Source organism: Anabrus simplex, chromosome 13, assembly GCF_040414725.1.
Source record: "Anabrus simplex isolate iqAnaSimp1 chromosome 13, ASM4041472v1, whole genome shotgun sequence".
In the NCBI taxonomy this organism is placed as follows: Eukaryota; Metazoa; Arthropoda; class Insecta; order Orthoptera; family Tettigoniidae; genus Anabrus; species Anabrus simplex.
The window spans coordinates 67,740,280-67,759,708 of record NC_090277.1 but is presented as its reverse complement, the minus strand read 5'-3'; the positions used below and the strand labels follow the sequence as shown (position 1 = coordinate 67,759,708).

The 19,429-nt window shown below is 40.0% G+C and overlaps 1 long non-coding RNA gene across 2 annotated transcripts in view; it reads left to right on the top strand.

The window, feature by feature from the left end:
- The window catches only part of LOC136884843 (uncharacterized), a 65,052-nt gene extending 46,122 nt beyond the window's left edge, over positions 1-18,930 (top strand). For both annotated transcript variants that reach the window (XR_011018907.1, XR_011018906.1), the window contains exon 3: positions 18,215-18,930. This is a non-coding gene — a long non-coding RNA (uncharacterized lncRNA). The remainder of the gene's footprint in view (positions 1-18,214) is intronic.
- The last annotated feature ends 499 nt before the right edge of the window (positions 18,931-19,429 follow it).

Here is a 19,429-nt window from a genome sequence, read left to right as displayed (position 1 = left end):
CATTACAACGTGCTATCTGACACTGACGCCTTTTCATTGTAGTAGGTTCTTCCTTGTTGCCTCATGACATTTCTGGATCATGGATTGCTGCCTTTTGTGGTTTCTTCCTTAAGTACGAGTCTCTTACTCCCTGAGCCAACTGAAGCAAAAATGTTCTTCGACTAATTTCCTTTCCAGTGACACCTGTATAGAGTACCCGGGCATTTATCCCTGCAAAATCTAGCATATTGTAGAAAACCTGAACCGGCCAACGTCGGGATGGTGCTTTCGTTGTGTAAAAGCGCGCCATTTGATCTACTACGTCCACTCCGTATTTTGTTGCATTGTAATACTTATTTGTTTCAGGCAACTTCTTTTTGTGACTGCTGTCTACACTTACATTTGGATGCACCGTACTCAAAATAACATTCTTTCGTTTCTTCCCTTGATACACAGTGAGTGTAGCGTCACCACGCTTCAACACTAAGGTGGTATATAAATCAGCATTCGAATTTCGCACTGCCTCAGGAACTTCTCGCCGCGATTTATTCACTGTACCCACAATACTTGTTCTCCTCTCTTTCAGTTTTTCCGCAAGACTCGCCTATGTAAAAAAAAATTGTCAGTTGTTACATTTCTTCCCTTGTCCATGAATGGAGCAACAAGACGTAGAACTACATTCTCAGATAATGTCTGGCCAACTGGTCGTAATTCGTCCTTTCCAAGGTAAGGAAACGCATTCAAGGTATATTTAGAATTTACATCCACGTTGACCCAGAATTTGTTACCAAACTTGTCAGGTTTGTTTGCCAAGAATTGGGTGAATCTACATCTGCTTTTAGTAGGAAATAGTTGTTCATTAATGCACATGTTTGTATCTGGCTTGTAGCATAGTTGACAGTTATCTATGAACTTATTCCAGATCTCTGACCTAAGCGCAAACTTATCATTCTGCAGACGCTCTGACCTTGTAGATTTCATGTCGAAACGCAGGTAACGCATAATACTTTTGAACTTCTGCCGTGACATTGTCTCACTAAAGAAAGATGGGCCCCAGTCTTTCGACCAAAGAAAGTCGACAGATTTTCCCTTCATACCATATACACCACGAGCGTAAAGTAATGCAATAAATGCATCCAACTCTTCCAGTGAAATGGTCCAGATATTCTCTTGAAGTCTCCTCCTAGCCTCTGCCTCAGTACATTTTTTTTTTATGACGAAGAATTGATTCGTCAATCAACAGCCAAAAAGTACTCGCTACATTATCACAAACACTGCGTTTAGCAAATGCAGTAGGACCACTAGCTTCACGTAAGATGTTCTGCTCAGTACGTTTTGATGTTGAAGAAGCACCAACTTCAATAACATCCCATGGTAAACCATCACGAGCAATCAACTGATTGTTGACATTGTTCACAAGGACTGTAATATTAGCTTCAAGAAGAGCTGACAACTGCTGAAGTGCACTTTCAACTGTAAAAAGGGAAAGAACTATTTTAGCAATTTGATGATTCCCTCATATTACTGAAAGTAAGGTTCTATAACTAACAGAACAACGAAAGCCGTATGCGAAACCCTACAACTAGAACAAAATAATCATATAAGTGCACTAACAATAAATCACGTCATATTACATCATGATTTTTACTAACCTGATTATCCTGTTTTTTGGGGTGCATACATTTCATTATCCCACTCCATGACATCATCACTATCCGCACTTTCACTCTCGGAATCACAGTGAACTGTACGTGGAATGTATTCCAGATCATCACTGTCTGCTGAATCATCGGATTCTTCAGGACCAAACTCATTTTCTGCAATATTTTGCAGTCTACGGAGTATCTCCTGCTCACTGAGCCCACGTGAACGGCGAGACATACTACTCCCAGTACACAACCACCAGTGCGCGAAAAGAATGGGTTGGAAGTGTTTATCTTGAGCAGGATCAAAACCATTGTCGTAACGGACTTATTTATTTGTACAGTTCTAACAAAGTGCAGTGCTCCATTATTGTGTATAAATCTGTATTATTCTATAACAATATCCTAGCTCAAACACGAATCCATCGATCTATAAAATATTCCCGGTCAGTTTGACCGCTCCGGCTGTTCTAGGTAGGTCGATGATTTTTACGCCACTGCTTGAAGTTTTCAGTCTAAATAAAACGTTAACGAGAAGAACAGCTCACCACATGAGCATTTCGTAAACCTCCGACCATAGGAATAAAAATCGTGGACCTGGCAAAGTAGAGACTAAGGAGGTGCAGACTGGAAAGAAATAGTTAGAAATGGCTGTGGAAGTAAGGAGAAATTGAAGGAACTTACTAGAAAATTGAATCTAGCAAAGAAGGCAGCTAAGGATAACATGATGGCAAGCATAATTGGCAGTTATACGAATTTTAGTGAAAAATAGAAGGGTATGTATAGGTATTTTAAGGCAGAAACAGGTTCCAAGAAGGACATTCCAGGAATAATTAATGAACAAGGGGAGTGTGTATGTGAAGATCTTCAAAAGGCAGAAGTATTCAGTCAGCAGTATGTAAAGATTGTTGGTTACAAGGATAATGTCGAGATAGAGGAGGAGACTAAGGCCAAAGAAGTAATAAAATTTACATATGATAACAATGACATTTACAGTAAGATACAAAAGTTGAAAACTAGAAAAGCGGCTGGAATTGATCAGATTTCTGGGGATATACTAAAGACAATGGGTTGGGATATAGTACCATATCTGAAGTACTTATTTGATTGTTTGGTCGGAGGAGCTATACCAGATGAATGGAAAGTTGCTATAGTAGCCCCTGTGTATAAAGGAAAGGGTGATAGACATAAAGCTGAAAATTACAGGCCAGTAAGTTTGACATGCATTGTATGTAAGCTTTGGGAAGGCATTCTTTCTGATTATATTAGACATGTTTGCGAAATTAATAAGTGGTTCGATAGAAGGCAATTCGGTTTTAGGAAAGGTTATTCCACTGAAGCTCAACTTGTAGGATTCCAGCAAGATATAGCAGATATCTTGGATTCTGGAGGTCAAATGGACTGTATCGCGATTGACTTGTCTAGGGTGGATCATGGGAGACTACTGGCAAAAATGAGTGCAATTGGACTAGACAAAAGTGACTGAATGGGTTGCTATATTTCTAGAAAATAGATCTCAGAGAATTAGGGTAGGTGAAGCTTTATCTGACCCTGTAATAATTAAGAGGGGAATTCCTCAAGGCAGTATTATCAGAGCTTTGTTTTCTTATATATATAAATGATATGAGTAAAGGAGTGAAATCGGAGGTAAGGCTTTTTGCGGATGATGCTCTTCTCTATAGAGTGATAAATAAGTTACAAGATAGTGAGCAACTGCAACGTGACCTCGAAAATGTTGTGAGATGGACAGCAGGCAATGGTATGATGATAAACGGGGTTAAGTCAGGTTGTGAGTTTCACAAATAGGAAAAGTCCTCTCAGTTTTAATTACTGCGTTGATGGGGTGAAAGTTCCTTTTGGGGATCATTGTAAGTATCTAGGTGTTAATATAAGGAAAGATCTTCATTGGGGTAATCACATAAATGGGATTGTGAATAAAGGTTACAGATCTCTGCACATGGTTATGAGGTTGTTTAGGGGTTGTAGTAAGGATGTAAAGGAGAGTGCATATAAGTCTCTGGTAAGACCCCAACTAGAGTATGGGTCCAGTGTATGGGACCCTCACCAGTATTACCTGATTCAAGAACTGGAAAAAATCCAAAGAAAAGCAGCTCGATTTGTTCTGGGTGATTTCCGACAAAAGAGTAGCGTTACAAAAATGTTGCAATGTTTGGGTTGGGAAGAATTGAGAGAAAGAAGAGCTGCTCGACTAAGTGGTATGTTGTTGTTTATAAGTTTCATTTCCGTATTGATAGATATTACTTTACAAAAACAATATAAATATAAGTCACCACCTTATCAATACAAAATTTATTCACATTCAGCTAGTAAATATGTGAGTTGGCGTGGAATGACATTAGTAGACGAATAAGTTTGAATGGCGTTTATAAAAGTAGGAAAGATCACAATATGAAGATAAAGTTGGCATTCAAGAGGACAAACTGGGGTAAATATTCATTTATAGGAAGGGGAGTTAGGGATTGGAATAACTTACCAAGGGAGACGTTCAATAAATTTCCAGTTTATTTGAAATCGTTTAGGAAAAGGCTAGGAAAGCGACGGATAGGGAATCTGCCACCTGGGCGACCGCCCTAAATGCTGATCAGTATTGATTGATTGATTGATTGATTGATTAAAGTTCCCCATCGGTCATATTGACCGCTGCGGCCGTTCTAGTGTTAATTATGTCAGTAGATCAGCAGGAACTACAAAAACAATATGCCACTGGACACTTTAACCTTTTCCTCTATGACACAATTTGAAAAACTTGAGCTTCCCTACCCAATTCATCTACCTCTGTTAAAAGCATGTGACCAAAATTAACATAACCTCTGTTAACTTTATCATCCCATAGTAAATCCTTTCAAATCAACATACTGTCAGACACCAAAGCACATTCTTTTAAATGTGATAACTTATCAGAGTTTTCTTTCAAAAATTCAAACACCTCAAACAAATCCTGGTCCACATTTCACTGATGAAATCCATGATGTAATGCGGTTCAGGTGCGGCAATGGAAACAGTGTTCTCGCATATCTGTCGGGGAATGGAAGTGCAAACTGTTTCATGACATCACTGTACCTTCTTGCTGGTTTTCCTACCTCAGAATTGTGAAACTGGTTAATTATGAAGGGCAGTGGAAAGCCACTGAAATGAAATTTCAAAATGCTTTCTAAGTCAGTATTTAGATGCCCCTTCTTTTTGAAATTGGAAATTAATTCGGCCATGTTACTTAATTTCTTATTCCTGTGATAAACAATCATCTGAAGCCTTTTGATCTTTTGAATTCTGTTTTCACAGGAGATTGTGTGAGGTTATCTGTTTCTATTTTCATATTTACAGGGAACTCTTGGTCTTGACCTGTCACTTCCTCTTCTCTCTGCAATTAAAATGTCTCATCATACATTTACATGCATAAGAATACTATGTTTGCAAAGGGAACTAGGGTAGAGTGTTATCCAGGAAGTAGGTTGAGGCAATGTTGAGGAAAGTAGAAGAGAGGGAAGAGGGGAAGGAGAAGGTGGTAGTGTTTCACGTTGGTACCAACAACGTAAGGCAAGCTGATATAAGTACCAACATAGTTGGGCGTGTGTGGGACGTGGTAAATGCAACACGAGTGCAGTTATCAGTGGAAAACTGTGTAGGAGGGAGACTGACTGGAAGGTGATAGGGGATTTAAATGAGACTATGGAGTGGGTATGTGGGAAACTGGGAGTGAAATTTCCAGATCCTAATGGGTGGGTAGGAGATAGGGATCTGCGATCAGATGGCCTTCACTTAAACCGCAGTGGTGCGTATCAGTTAGGAATTTTTTTTTGGAAGGGTAATAGGGAGGTACATTCAGGGAAACAGGGTTTTCGAGGGAGCGGTGATAAGGGTTCAGAGATCTGGAAGTCAAGTAGGGATGACATAAAAATGTTAGTATTGAACTGTAGAAGTATTGTAAAGAAAGGAATAGAATTAAGTAATTTAATAGATATATATTTTCAAAATATTGTAATAGGAGTTGAATCGTGGCTGAGAAATGATATAATGGATGAAGACATTTTCTCTCGGAACTGGAGAGTGTATCGTAGAGATCGGACAGGAATGGTGGGAGCGGGAGTATTCATTCTGGTGAAAGAAGAATTTGTAAGCTACAAAAAAGTTAAAGATGACAAACATGAAATTCTAGGTGGAAGGTTCATTTCTGAAGATAATAGGCAACTTGATTCTTCGGAGTGTACAGACTGGGAAAGACACGGATTCAGAATTATTGGATAAGATAATCAGCTATGTGGGAAATGACATGGGTGTGATTGTAGTGGGAGATCTGAATTTATCAGATGTCAATTGGGAAGGCAATGCGAACGACAGGAAGCATGACCAAGAAATGGCAAATAAGCTAATATGGGAAGGATAGCGGAGTCAGAAAGTGACGGAACCAACTAGAGGGAAAAATATCCTGTAGGTGGTGGTGATAAAACCAGGTGAGCTCTATAGAGAAACCAAAGTAATAGATGGCATTAGTGATCATGAAGCTGTTTTTGTCGTAGTTAAAAATAAATGTGATAGAAAGGAAGGTCTTTCACATAGGACTATAAGGGAGTACCATATTGCTGATAAAACAGGCATGAGGCAGTTTCTAAAATGTAACTATGATAGGTGGAAAACAGTAAATAAAAATGTAAACAGACTCTGGGAAGTAAATAGTATGCAGGGAACTATGTCTACAAGTTATCGGAATAAAGTAATCAGCTGATTTTGTATTTATTTACACAACTACCATGTGCATGTAGCAACAATTGTCAACAATCCAAGAACTGTAATTATCCAGTGAAATTACAGTGTATTCTCTTTAACTTCTTTTTAAATCGAAGTTTACAGGTGTATAGTGTCATTTAATTTAATAAATTATTACTTTTGTAATAGTTGCAGCGGAAGATACAATGAGTTACAACTCCTTGGTATAATACAAAGGCAGATTACCATAACGAACCTACAGATATTTAAAAATATTGTTTTAAAAATTAATATCATTACCTAAAGTATTTCCTAAATCTAAATTCGAAACAAGGTAAACCTAGCTAGAAAACGTAATCTACTGAACACCAACTGAATTACTTGTTACTTATTTGAATTTTATATCACTACTCAATTTCTACAAACGAGCACTAAACACAAATATATAAGTAGCACTAAATGGAACAAACACACACACACACACACACACACACACACACACAAAATTTAAACAATTTCAATAGGATTTAACTACTTTATCACTACAATAATGCAAGAGCTCTCTCAAGATCCAACCGTTCACAAGCGCATCTATCCCAGGCGGACTGACAGGTAAGCGCAGAAGCGGCTCGAACCCGTGCCATCTGAAAGAGGTCTCACGAACGTAACATGTCAGTTGCAAAGAGATTAAAACTGAATTGGGACAGACGCCCTCTGCAGCTGTAGACCAACATGCAACCACGCTCCGGGGCTATGGAATTAAGTTCTCTACCGAAGCCTTACCCAGGCCACTTGTTATGGTGGGAGTTACGAACGTACTAAACAGTGTCGTAAATGTGCTGTCCAGGTTTCTTTAGCATGCATTTAATAGGACACGTCCTGGGACTTCGGAATAATGGCATAATAACCAAGGAAACACACTTGTGGGAGACGTCTTAACCAGTTTCGACTGTGTATATTTAGCAGTTACTCAAAGGCTATAGTCCTTGATTCACTTTTCAAACATTTTTGAATACATACCTATAAAGAACTAAACTTGTAAGATTATCAGATCACACAACATTTTAAAAGTTAAAACATGTTTGCACCCTGCACTGATGATGAGAAAACTAGATATCAACCATTTAGAAAAAAATATTTTGCAGCATTTAAGCCCATATTTCAGTAATGTTACTCAAAACGAATTAAGTAGACATCCTTCAATACCTTATAGAAGGGCAGCTTGGCATATAGTGACAACTCTTGTACCTTTTTCATTCTTCTCCGCGGGTGGAATTGAAGTGTGTGACAAGATTCATCTTCAAGCATCAGGCGCGAAAGACCTCCGATTATCGCTTAACACATTCTTGTAAAAAGGAAACCTCCTTTCTATGTCACAAGACGTTATAGTTCATATTTAAATAATGTAAAATCACTGCTATCTCCTCTAAGAACATCATTTATCTTGCACACACATAGCAAAAACCTCTATTTCGATTAAGTACATTTTGAAGTTTCAGTTTTAAACTGTCACCAACTATTCCATGTGATTGTTGTACTGAAAGTTCAACACTTCTCACAATTTCAATACTTGCATGAATTTATAAGCTAGCAGTTTGTAAATGAGCAATTGCACTCTATATAATTCCAAGGTTTGACTCCTGCACAATCTTCATAGAGGAGGCAGAGTATTCCACTTGTATTAACTGCACATGATACCGAGAAGCAGTTTTGTGAATACTAGTTCGCATTCAGTAAGTTGAAGATGACTTTGCACAGCAGCAGCTGTCGTCAAACTGCCAAAATATGACATTTCTACGAAAATAGCTAAAAATATGACCTTATGACAAAAAAAAAGCCAAAATAAGCATTTATATGACAAATACACTTGATTGTGACAATAGTCATCTGGTTTGCACCAAAATCCAATGGGAGACAAAGAAAACAATGACTTTTCCTCAATATACAAACCCTAGTCATGTTTGTCTGGTAGGCTGGTTGGATCCTCAAATAGCACCACCAAAGGTTATGCGGTTATAAGGAAACCCCAAAAACCAATGGCAGCACCAAAATGAGGCGTACTAGGCAAGATGAGTAGTGAGGTAGTTTGCCATTGCTTTCCTCACTGGGTCAGAAAGTACTATTGCAGCACGACTGACCCTGTGAGCAGCACCTTTCATAATACTCAGATGCACTCGTCGTGCTCTGAATGTCATTTCTCAGCACTACCCAATGCCCCAGCAGCTTCCATATTGTCTCAGCCATGGATGATGACTGGGACTTCAGTGGAAGCTTCACTTTAATCTGGCCTGTGCCAAGAGATGGGTGCAAAAGTACTGTTGTTTTTGTTTGGGTCATCAGTCCACAGACTGGTTTGAAGCAGCCCTCCATGCCACTATCCTGCGCTAACCTTTTCATTTCTACGTAACTATTGCATCCTACATCTGCTCTAATCTGCATGTCATATTCATACCTTGGTCTACCCCTACTGTTCTTTCCACCTACACTTCCTTTAAAAACCAACTGAACAAGTCCTGACTGTCTTAAGATGTGTCCTATCATACTATCTCTCCTTCTCGTCAAATTTACCCAAATCGATCTCCTCTCGCCAATTCGATTCAATATCTCTTCATTTGTGATTCGATCTATCCATCTCGCCTTCAGCATTCTTCTGTAACACCACATTTCAAAACCTTCCATTCTTTCTTTCTTTCTTTCTTTCTTTCTTTCTTTCTTTCGGAGCTAGTTATCGTCCATGTTTCACTTCCATACAATGCCACTATGCTCCACAGGAAAGTCTTCAAAAACTTTTTTCTAATTCCAATATCAATTAAGTATCAATATCAAGTAAGCAAATTTATTTTCTTAAGAAAGCTCTTCCTTGCTTGTGCCATCCTGCATTTTATGTCCGCCTTACTTCTGCCATAGTTAGTTATTTTACTACCCAAATAACAATATTCATCTACTTCCTTTAAGACTTCATTTCCTAATTTAATATTTTCTGCTTCACCTACCTTCGTTCGACTGCACTCCATTACTTTTGTTTTGGACTTATTTATTTTCATCTTGTACTACTCACCCAAGACTTCGTCCATACCATTCAGCAGCTTCTTGAGCTATTATGCAGTCTCAGATGAAATAACATCATCGGCAAATCTCAAGGTTTTGATTTCCTCTCTTTGGATTGTGATTCCCTTTCCAAATTCCTCTTTGATTTCCTTTACTGCCTGTTCTATGTAAACATTGAAAAGGAGGGGGGACAAACTGCAGCCTTGCCTCACTCCTTTCTGGATTGCTGCTGCTTTCTTCAAAGCCCTCGATTCTTATTGCAGATTGATTTTTATACAGATTGTAGATAATTCTTCGTTCTCAGTATCTGATCCCAATCACCTTTAGAATCTTAAATAGCTTGGTCCAATCAACATTATCGAATGCCTTTTCTAGATCTACGAACGCCATGTAAGTGGGCTTGTCCTTCTTGATTCGATCCTCAAAGATCAGACGTAAAATCAGGATTGCTTCACGTATTGCTACATTTCTTCTGAAGCCAAATTGATCTTCTCCCAACTCAGCTTCAACTTGTTTTTTCCATAATACATGTTAAAATTTTGCAAGCATGAGATACTAAACTAATGGTGCGGTAGTTTTCACACCTGTCAGCACTGACTTTCTTGGGAATAGGTATAACAACATTCTGATGAAAATCGGATGGAACTTCTCCTGCCTCATACATCTTACACACTGGCCTAGCCATGCTGGTTTCTCCTAAGGCAGTTAGTAATTCAGAGGGAATGTCATCAATTCCAGGTGCCTTGTTCCTATTTAGGTCTCTCACAGCTCTGTCAAACTCTGATCTCAAAAATGAATCTCCCATTTCATCAGCATCAACAGCCTCTTGTTCCAGAACCAAATTATCTACATCTTCACCTTGATACAACTGTTGGATATGTTCCTACCATCTTTCTGCTTTGTCTTCTTTCCCTAGAAGTGGCTTTCCCTCTGAGCTCTTAATATTCATACACCTAGATTTCCTTTCTCCAAAGATTTTCTTGATTTTCCTGTATGCAGCATCAACCTTTCCTAGGCCCGTACAACCTTGGACGTCCTTGCACTTCTCCTTCAGCTAGTCTTCCTTAGCTACCTTGCACTTTCTATCCACTTCATGCTTTAATCGCCTGTATTCTTTTCTGCCTTCTTCATTTCTAGCATTCTTGTATTTTCGTCGCTCATCAATCAGGTCTAGTATCTTCTGAGTTATCCATTGATTCTTAATTGATCTTTTCTTCCTTCCTAACATTTCTTCAGCAGCCCTGCTGACTTCATTTCTCATGACTATCCACTCTTCCTCTGTGTTTCCTTCAGCCTTTTCATTTAGTCCTTTTGCAACATGTTCCTTGAAGCAATCCCTCACACTCTTTTCTTTCAACTTGTCTAGATCCCATCTTATTTCATTCTCTCCTTTCTTCAATTTCTTCAACTTCAGATGGCATTTCATGACCAACAAGTTGTGGTCAGAGTCCACGTCTGCTCCTGGGAAAGTTTTGCAATCCAAGACCTGGTTTCTGAATCTCTGCCTAATCATAATGGTCTATTTGATACCTTCCAGTGTCTCCAGGTCTCGCCCACGTATAAAGCTGTCGTTTGTGGTGTTTGAACCAAGTATTGGCAAGGACTAAATTATGATCAGTGCAGAATTCAACCAGCCGACTTCCTCTTTCGTTCCTTTGTCTCAATCGGAATTCTCTTACTGTATTACCTTCTCTTCCTTGGCCTACCACTGCATTCCAGTCTCCCATCACAATTAGATTCTAGTCACCTTTTACATATTGTATTAAGTCTTCTATCTCTTCATATATTCTTTCGATTTCCTCACCATCCGCTGAACTGGTAGGCATATAGACCTGCACTATTGTGGTGGGTATTGGTTTTGGTGTTTATCCTGACGACAATAATTCTTTCACTATGCTGGTCGTAGTAACTTACCCGCCGTCCTATTTTCTTGTTCATTATTAAACCAACTCCTGCATTTCCTCTGTTTGATTTTGTGTTGATAATTCGGTAGTCGCCTGACCAAAAATCCTGTTCTTCCTGCCAACGTACTTCACTTATACCAACTACATCTATCTTTAGTCTATCCATCTCCCTTTTCAGATTCTCTAATTTATCACGATGATTCAAACTTCTAACATTCCACGCTCCGACTCGCAGAATGTCAGTATCCATCTTCCTTATGATCGCCCCCTCTCGTGTAGTCCACACCCGGAGATCCGAATGGGGAACTAGTTTACCTCCGGAATATTTTACCCGGGAGGAAGCAATCATCAGTACATCATTCATACAGAGAGAGCTGCATGTCCTCAGGAGTTAGTTACAGCTGTAGTTTCCCATTGCTTTCAGCCGTGTAGCAGTATCAACACAGCTAAGCCATGCTGAGTCAGTCACCTAGACTGCCGCTCTTGCAACTTCCGAAAGGCTGCTACCCCCCTTTCAATGAACCATTCCTTAGTCTGGTATTTCACCGGGCGAGTTGGTCGTGCGCGTAGAGGCGCGCGGCTGTGAGCTTGCATCCGGGAGATAGTAGGTTCGAATCCCACTATCGGCAGCCCTGAAAATGGTTTTCCGTGGTTTCCCATTTTCACACCAGGCAAATGCTGGGGCTGTACCTTAATTAAGGCCACGGCCGCTTCCTTCCAACTCCTAGGCCTTTCCTATCCCATCATCGCCATAAGACCTATCTGTGTCGGTGCGACGTAAAGCCCCTAGCAAAAAAAAAAAAAAAAAAGTCTGGTATTTCAACAGATACCCATCCGATATGGCTGCACCTGTGGTATCCATCAAGAAATGACAGCAGGCAGAACCCTAGTCATAATATTTCATTTTGATGAGCTTCCAAATGGGCTAACATTAAATTTTGTGTGAAATATGTAGTGTTCACTTTTTTTTGCCAATAAGTGTAGTAGGACATTTGTTATTCATGTTTTATGTAAGCATTTCTTCCTGAACGAGACTAAACTGTTAAGAGTCGATAAATTGTTTCACGTACACAAGTTCTGAGAAAACTGTTTGGTAACATTCTTTGAATAATGAAGAAAGAATTATTAATTTGATAATTTCAAAGAAATGTTCATTTGATATCCCATGGAAAGGTGGCCTTAGTGGAACTGTAGGACTGCTAAGTAAACATCTTACTGGATTAAGGGGAAGGATGGATTGCATTCTACGAAGTAATATAATCGCTGGTAATTAATTTTTGTTTATAAATGTTCATTGAAAAGTATATTGGTGTGTTGAGGAATTACGTTTAAATTACTAGTTGGATTATTTCTAATAGAATGTGAATGTTTTCATAAATGTTTATTAAAATATCTTTTATTAATCCTCCACAAAAAGAAAAATCTTAAGTCTTCATTATGATTGGGCAGGGATTTAGAAACAAAGTGGTGAATTGCAAAACTTTCCTGAGAGCAGACTTTTTGGTCAAAGAATGCCATCTGAAGTTGAAATTGAAGAAAGGAAGGAGACAAAATCAGTCTCCCAGATGATTGGCCGCTTTTTCATTCAGTCTCTAGCACTTTCCATGCATTTCAGTTAATGCCATTTTGTGGATACAGCAGAAAATGTATTGCTATCAGAAAAATTATTTACATGCTTTGATCAGACTGAAACAGTCTTAAGATAATTTAGTATACAAAATACTGTATTAGAGTTCTACTCGGCAAAATATTTAGCTTGTTGAAAGACTTTTACTTCGAAAAATTAAAACGCATTTGAACATGATGCTTTAAAAAGTAAATACTGAACTCAGCTGGGACTTACTGAAATCCCTTGACTGTACGACCCTCTGCTCTCCTTCACTCACTGTTTGAGCTCACACTGAACTGAACTCCAGGGTTGCTCCTGCCTTACATACACCTGGGCCAATGATTGAGATACGTCGGTCACTCGAACCATACAGAAATCTCCAGATATGGAAAGTTCTTAGCCTGCAGCCAAGTCGTTTCTGCACCCCTCGAGGCGTCAGCGATGTAGCGGCACTTTGGAGCTGGGTCTGACCAATGAGCACTGGCCATCTCCCACGAGGCTCCGGCCCGGTGCTGTCGCACGCTGGCCCCACCCCATCAGAGGTTAAAATGACGGATGTAGAGGCCACACGCGCTGCATTATCTATTGGCAAACAACTTCATTAATGTTTGTAAAAATTTCCCTCTGTCTATACAGTTTTGCAGCTGTGATAATTTCACTGCATTAAAGAAAGTAAACTCGTGTCATTGTCCCAAGGTGGTGCAGCCCTTTTAAAGCACACCCCCAATGGAGGTGAGCTGCGTGTACCGTTCTAACCACCAGCCATTCTTAAATCTATGGAATTGAACCCGGGCCTCCGAGGATGGCAGCTAATAGTGATAACCGTTCCACTATGGAAGCACACTGGCCCGAAGGAAAACACGGACCCGTCGATTTATGGTAGGCTCTTACTGTCCGTTGTTGGCCGGTATCCAGGTTCAGTCGTCGTTTACATGCATGGTTCAAGGACAGAAACAAAGGTGGGCTGTGCGTTCGTTGTCGACAATGATAGGTTTATTTTTGCTCCCCCAGAAACCTGTAGTGTACACAGCAGAGCTCTACGCTATCTGTGAACCTGTGTGGTATGCACTGTCTGTTGAGCGCAGACAGTTTCTTCCTTGTGTTGACTCCTTGAGCTCGCTACAGTCTATTAATAGCCGTTTCCCTTGGCACCCTCTGATGCAGCGGGTCCAGGACCTGCTGGCCGGGTGTTTGGATGCCGGCACCAGAATCCCGTTTATGTGGCTCCCAAGCCACATGGGTGTAGAGGGAAATGAATTAGCAGATAAGGCTTCCAAGGAGGCAGTAACACTGCCCCCGTTGCCTTACAAGGTTCCAGCAAGTGATATTCGCACTCATGTGAGACATCTGGTTATGTCCCATTGGGAGATGGAGTGGCAGGTCATTCCACTTCCAGATAAGCTGAGAGCGATAAAAGGAACAATGAAGGTATGGAGAACTTCCCTTCGGGCTTCTCTTAGGGAAGCAGTGGTATTATCTCCTCTTCGGATCGGCCACGGTATCCTGACGCACTCCCATTTATTGAAAGGAGAACCCCCTCCGGTGTGTACTTGCGGCGATCATCTTACCGTAGTACACATCTTTATGGAGTGCGTGTACCTGGTTGATCTGCGCCTGTAGGCTTAACTTCCCGAGTACTATCTCCCTCATACTGCGTGATGACGAGCAGTCAGCAGACCTCGTCATCCGTTTTATGAGGGATAGTGGTCTTTTTTATTGTGTGTAATGATGTCCTTTGTCCTAGTGTATTTTTGTTAGCTGCGCCTTTATCCCATTCACTTTATTTTAGTTTGTGTTGCATATTTTAATGTGTTACTTTGTCTAATGTGAATTATATATATAGGGGAAGTTGCCCCAGTGCCGGACACTTAAGCCGTTTGTCTATTTTATGGAAACCTTCCCCATGAATTAATATGGAACCCAGTTCCAATGATAAAGGATAACATATGTAATAAAGTAATACGAGAAAATTGGGTATATCTGATATTTTAATAGTGTAATTTTGAAATATAAAAAGGGGTACTAATGACGTCGTTCAAAAAACTGTTCCCAGTACCGGACGCATTATCTTAAGTACAAAAAAATATCAATAGTCAACAAGGACATACAATTTCAAATGACATTATGATACAGAAGTTAGTTATTTACGTCAGGTGAATCACTTAAGTCATAGCTTGCAACGTTCACATACAAAGTGATCAATGTTATCACTATCAGCACACGCAACGTGAGCCCAACCACTACAGGTGCAACACTGTACCCAGTCCTCTTCAAAACACTCTCCACAAATGAGACACTCAGTCGTCTTGGAATCATTTTCATCTGCTTTCCTATCCCAATCTTCTTTTCCGAACTCAATCCTCCTTTTCGCAGCAGTGATATCTGACCTTGACTCCTTTTTTGACCTCTCTCCAATGTTTTCTTTTTTCTGCCTTCGTTGTTCTTGTTTTTCTTTCTTTAGCAACTTCACTTCTTCTCTCTCTTCCAGCAACTTTTTGTAAGGCGTATATGTCAAAATCTCGCTTTTTTCTCCTCTCCTTTTTCTGACAGTGATTTTCCTCTTCAAAACATCAGTCACAGGGGAGATCTGATCGATGGCGTTTTGAAAGGCTTTAGAAGTGGAAGAAACAGGCATATTGACTAGGGGAGTTTTCTGTTGTGGGACGATCACAGGAAAGGTGTTCAAGTTCCCTAAGGTCACTGCTTGTGGCTGATCAGAAGCACTACCCACTCTGGCATCTACTTCTGGCACTGACCTGGTGTTTGACGCTGGGAGGAAGTCCAGTTCTGTAAAAATATCCTTATTGAATGGGTAGATCCCTGTGCACTCAAATGCTGATTTTGCTAGATCCATTCTGCAAATTTTTGAAAAGGCAGTTTCAACCAATCTGCAGATGTGTCTTTCAGTGATTTTCAGTCCATGTCTTGCATACTTGCTCATCCACACCTCACATGCTGAATTGAATGCAGTTATAAAAGGCTTCATAATTGCTCGATCCAAAGGTTGGAGCTTGTGTGTGGTGTGGGGGGGCAAACTCAACATATGAACATGGTGTTTCTTTGCGTACAGAACGACTTCGAGATCTTTGTGAGTACTATGACCATCCAAGATAAGAAGAACTGGACTTTCTTCTGATGGAGTAGTTCTCTCAACAAAAGCTTTCAACCATTTCAGAGCGCCTGAAACTGTGATCCAACCGCTGTCTTGAGCATCAAAGATGCTTCCGTCAGGTGCGTCCTTGGTCAAATTTGGATCCATTCGAATTCTGGGAAAAACGAAAAGAGGGGGAATAAACTGGTCCCCTGCAGCGTTAATACAAAGCATAACTGTAATGTTCCTCCCTCGTTCACCTGACGTCAGCTTGCTGACTTGTTTTTTTCCTTTAAGGGATAGAACTTTCAATGTGTTCGAATGCACAACACTGACACCAGTTTCGTCACAATTAAAAATTCTGCTTGGAGGAAAGGAATATTTCCTTAATAGTTCCTCTAATTTGACATAAAAAGCATCTACTTGTTCCTTGTTAAATCCTTGTGCTCTCTGTAAACTTGTTGATTGAGCACAACGCAAAGAAAATTCCGGATGCCGCTTGATGAATCCACGATAAAACTTGTTTCCCGCGATTTTTTTTTGTTTTGTTAAACTGGTGTGGTAACTGGAAGTATTCAGCAAGGTCATACGCTAGTGTTAGAAGTTCGGTTTTGTTCACGGATAAAAAACAAGCGTCAAGATATTTGAGATGGTTAACAAGTTCATTTTCCAACTCGTCGTCGAATGTCTTATGAAATCTACCCATTGATGGCGCCATTTTAATCGAGTCGCCCTTTTTAAGGGCACAAATACGATCTCCCAAAGAGCTTTTGGGGACACAAAAGTGTTCAGATGCTCTCCTAATGCTGAATTCCCCTGCGAGCACACCATCAACTGCCTTCTTCATCATTTCATCACTCCACTTTCCCTTTTTGTGTGCATCCATCTCATTAAGTATCCCTAAAAAGAAACGACAGCATTAGTATGTTTGTCACAGAATTCTGTCTTTCTGTCCGGTACTGAGACCACGCGAGAGGTCAAATAATATTGCTATTAATACCCAATGAATATTTCCTTTATCGAAGCACATTATCCTGTTCTCTATTCACAAAGAATATTGACTAATGTATACATAATTTCTTTAACTCACCTAAAGAGGGTAAAAAGATGCTGTAAAATTTAACTGCGTAGTACAAGTAGTATGTGACGCGCACTTCACAACGAATATCTCAACACTGGCAAACCCTACAAGCAAGTCGTGCGAACGTTTGCTTTCCTCTGTGTCTCCCTAACACATGTTTGTCTATCAGGTGCTTCCATCTAGCGAAGGAATGTGTAAACCTCCACTGTCCGGTACTGGGATGCGTCCGGCGCTGGGGCAACCTCCCCTATATATTACATATCTCTGTACTTCCAGGCAATGCCTTATTCCTTTGTTAAGTACGTGTATTTTCTATTACTTTATTATAAAATAAGGCATTGCAAATTAGATCCATTGATTGTTTTAATCTCCTAACCTTTTTCTTCTTCACCATCTTTTAAAAACTCTAGTCAGTAGATACATTTTAAAATTTTAATTATCATATATCGTGTCGTCTATCTCGTTCCATTATTGGCTGATGACCTTCGATGTTTGGTCCCTTTAAACAAAAAACAGCAGCAGCATCATAATCATCATCACACTATGGAAGCGGACTTTGCGGCATTAATTAGTATTGTATTTATTATTGTTATTGTATTAGTATTTAAATTTTTTGTTGATATGGAAACATGCCAAACATGCAGTGTTTTTTCATTTTGTGTCCATGAACCTAGAATATACATAGGAAGAAAAAAGAAGAGAGAAACTGAAACTGATTTCTAGACTCTGGCGCTACCCACCGAGCCACGCGCTCACTTGGCACTTTCTACAACAGCTAGTATAACTCATCATTAACAAACGACGGGACGATTCCTCAGCATGTCTCTTTGTCACCCCCTCAAGTTGCTCCTGAGATTTGGAGACGAGGGTGAACACGCAGATGTCGCGATTTACTTGCTTCCTGGCCCTTCACACCATCATCCTTTTTTGCCCTATTGCTGCACTTATTTAATTTCTTCCTTGTGGTTATCAGGTTAAACTACACACAGATGTAATTGTAGCCAGGATGACTTTGTCAGGGTTGTATCTTGGCATTTCCACTTGACCAGTAAATGATACAGGACAAAAGTGATATTGTCATGAGGAATCTTCCTTTAAAACAAAAATTAAAGAGATGCATTGTGTTTTATGTTTCAGGCAGCATTCCTACTCTCCCTTCATGAAAATCCACCAATCCATTCTACTGTGATCCTGCAACATATGTCCTGTACAGTATGAAAACTTGAAAAAACCAAACCCCAACAGCTCCAAAGGGTCATCATGCCTTACCAAGCGACTGCTGCTCAGCTCGAAGGTCTGCAGTGCTCTGAGATGTCATGTGGTCAGCACAACAAATCCTCTCGGCCATTATTCTTGGCTTTCTAGATCGGGGTCACCATCTCACCGTCAGAATGCTCAATTGTAATCACATAGGCTGCGTGGACCTCAAACCAGCCCTCAGTCCAGGTAAAAATCTCTGACCTTGGACGTACGAGTAAGAGGCAGACATGGTTAAAAGAACACCACAGAGCCGGTACTATGAAAACCAAGTACCAGTTAATATTAAAAAATAACAGGTGGGACTGCTGGAATCTCTCAAAGCCAATTTTCTCTAGAGTGCCTGGTGATCTGGCAGAATTGCCATGGGACATTCATATTCAAGGGGTCACCTTCAAGTGCTGTGATATATCTACTTGAAGGTCCCACTGGAAGTAAGTCTGTGTCCACTCGTAATAAGGCATCCAGTAATATGCTATTCTTTCATCATGGCTTCTGTGATCGTGACATATATTCCACAAATCGAAACTAAATGGAATGAATTTGGGCACCTGTGTAATGGAAATACTTGTGTAATAATCATATCAAATGCAATAAATAGTACACTTTTGCCTAAAGAAGTGAAACTTCATCAATTATAATCAACAAGTGTATGCATCACAATATGTTCAGTGTTGTTTATCAAGTTATATGTTTTTCAGTCTACATTGGAGTAGAATGTGGCCTTTTGCTTCACCCGACTTGCTCACACGAGACATAATTATGTCATTATTTTGTCAGTTGTGAAGCCAGAACCTCGCATTGTAGATTATTTTATCAGTCTGTGTGGCTAGGATAGAAGAGTGCAGGCTTTCTGAATCCATGTTGGCGGTTTTGTTTCCAGTTCTGTCTGCTGCTGTTTGATGGTGCTCTATCTTCATGCCGGTAAATTTACCAGCACTTAAAAGAACTCCTGTGGGAGAAAATTGTAGCTCCCCCTGAGGGTGGGGGATACAGACAAAGAATACACCCATGGTATCCCCTGCATGTTATAAGAGGTGACTAAATGGAGCAACCGAGAGATAATCAAATTAGAACCATGAAACTACTTGTCAT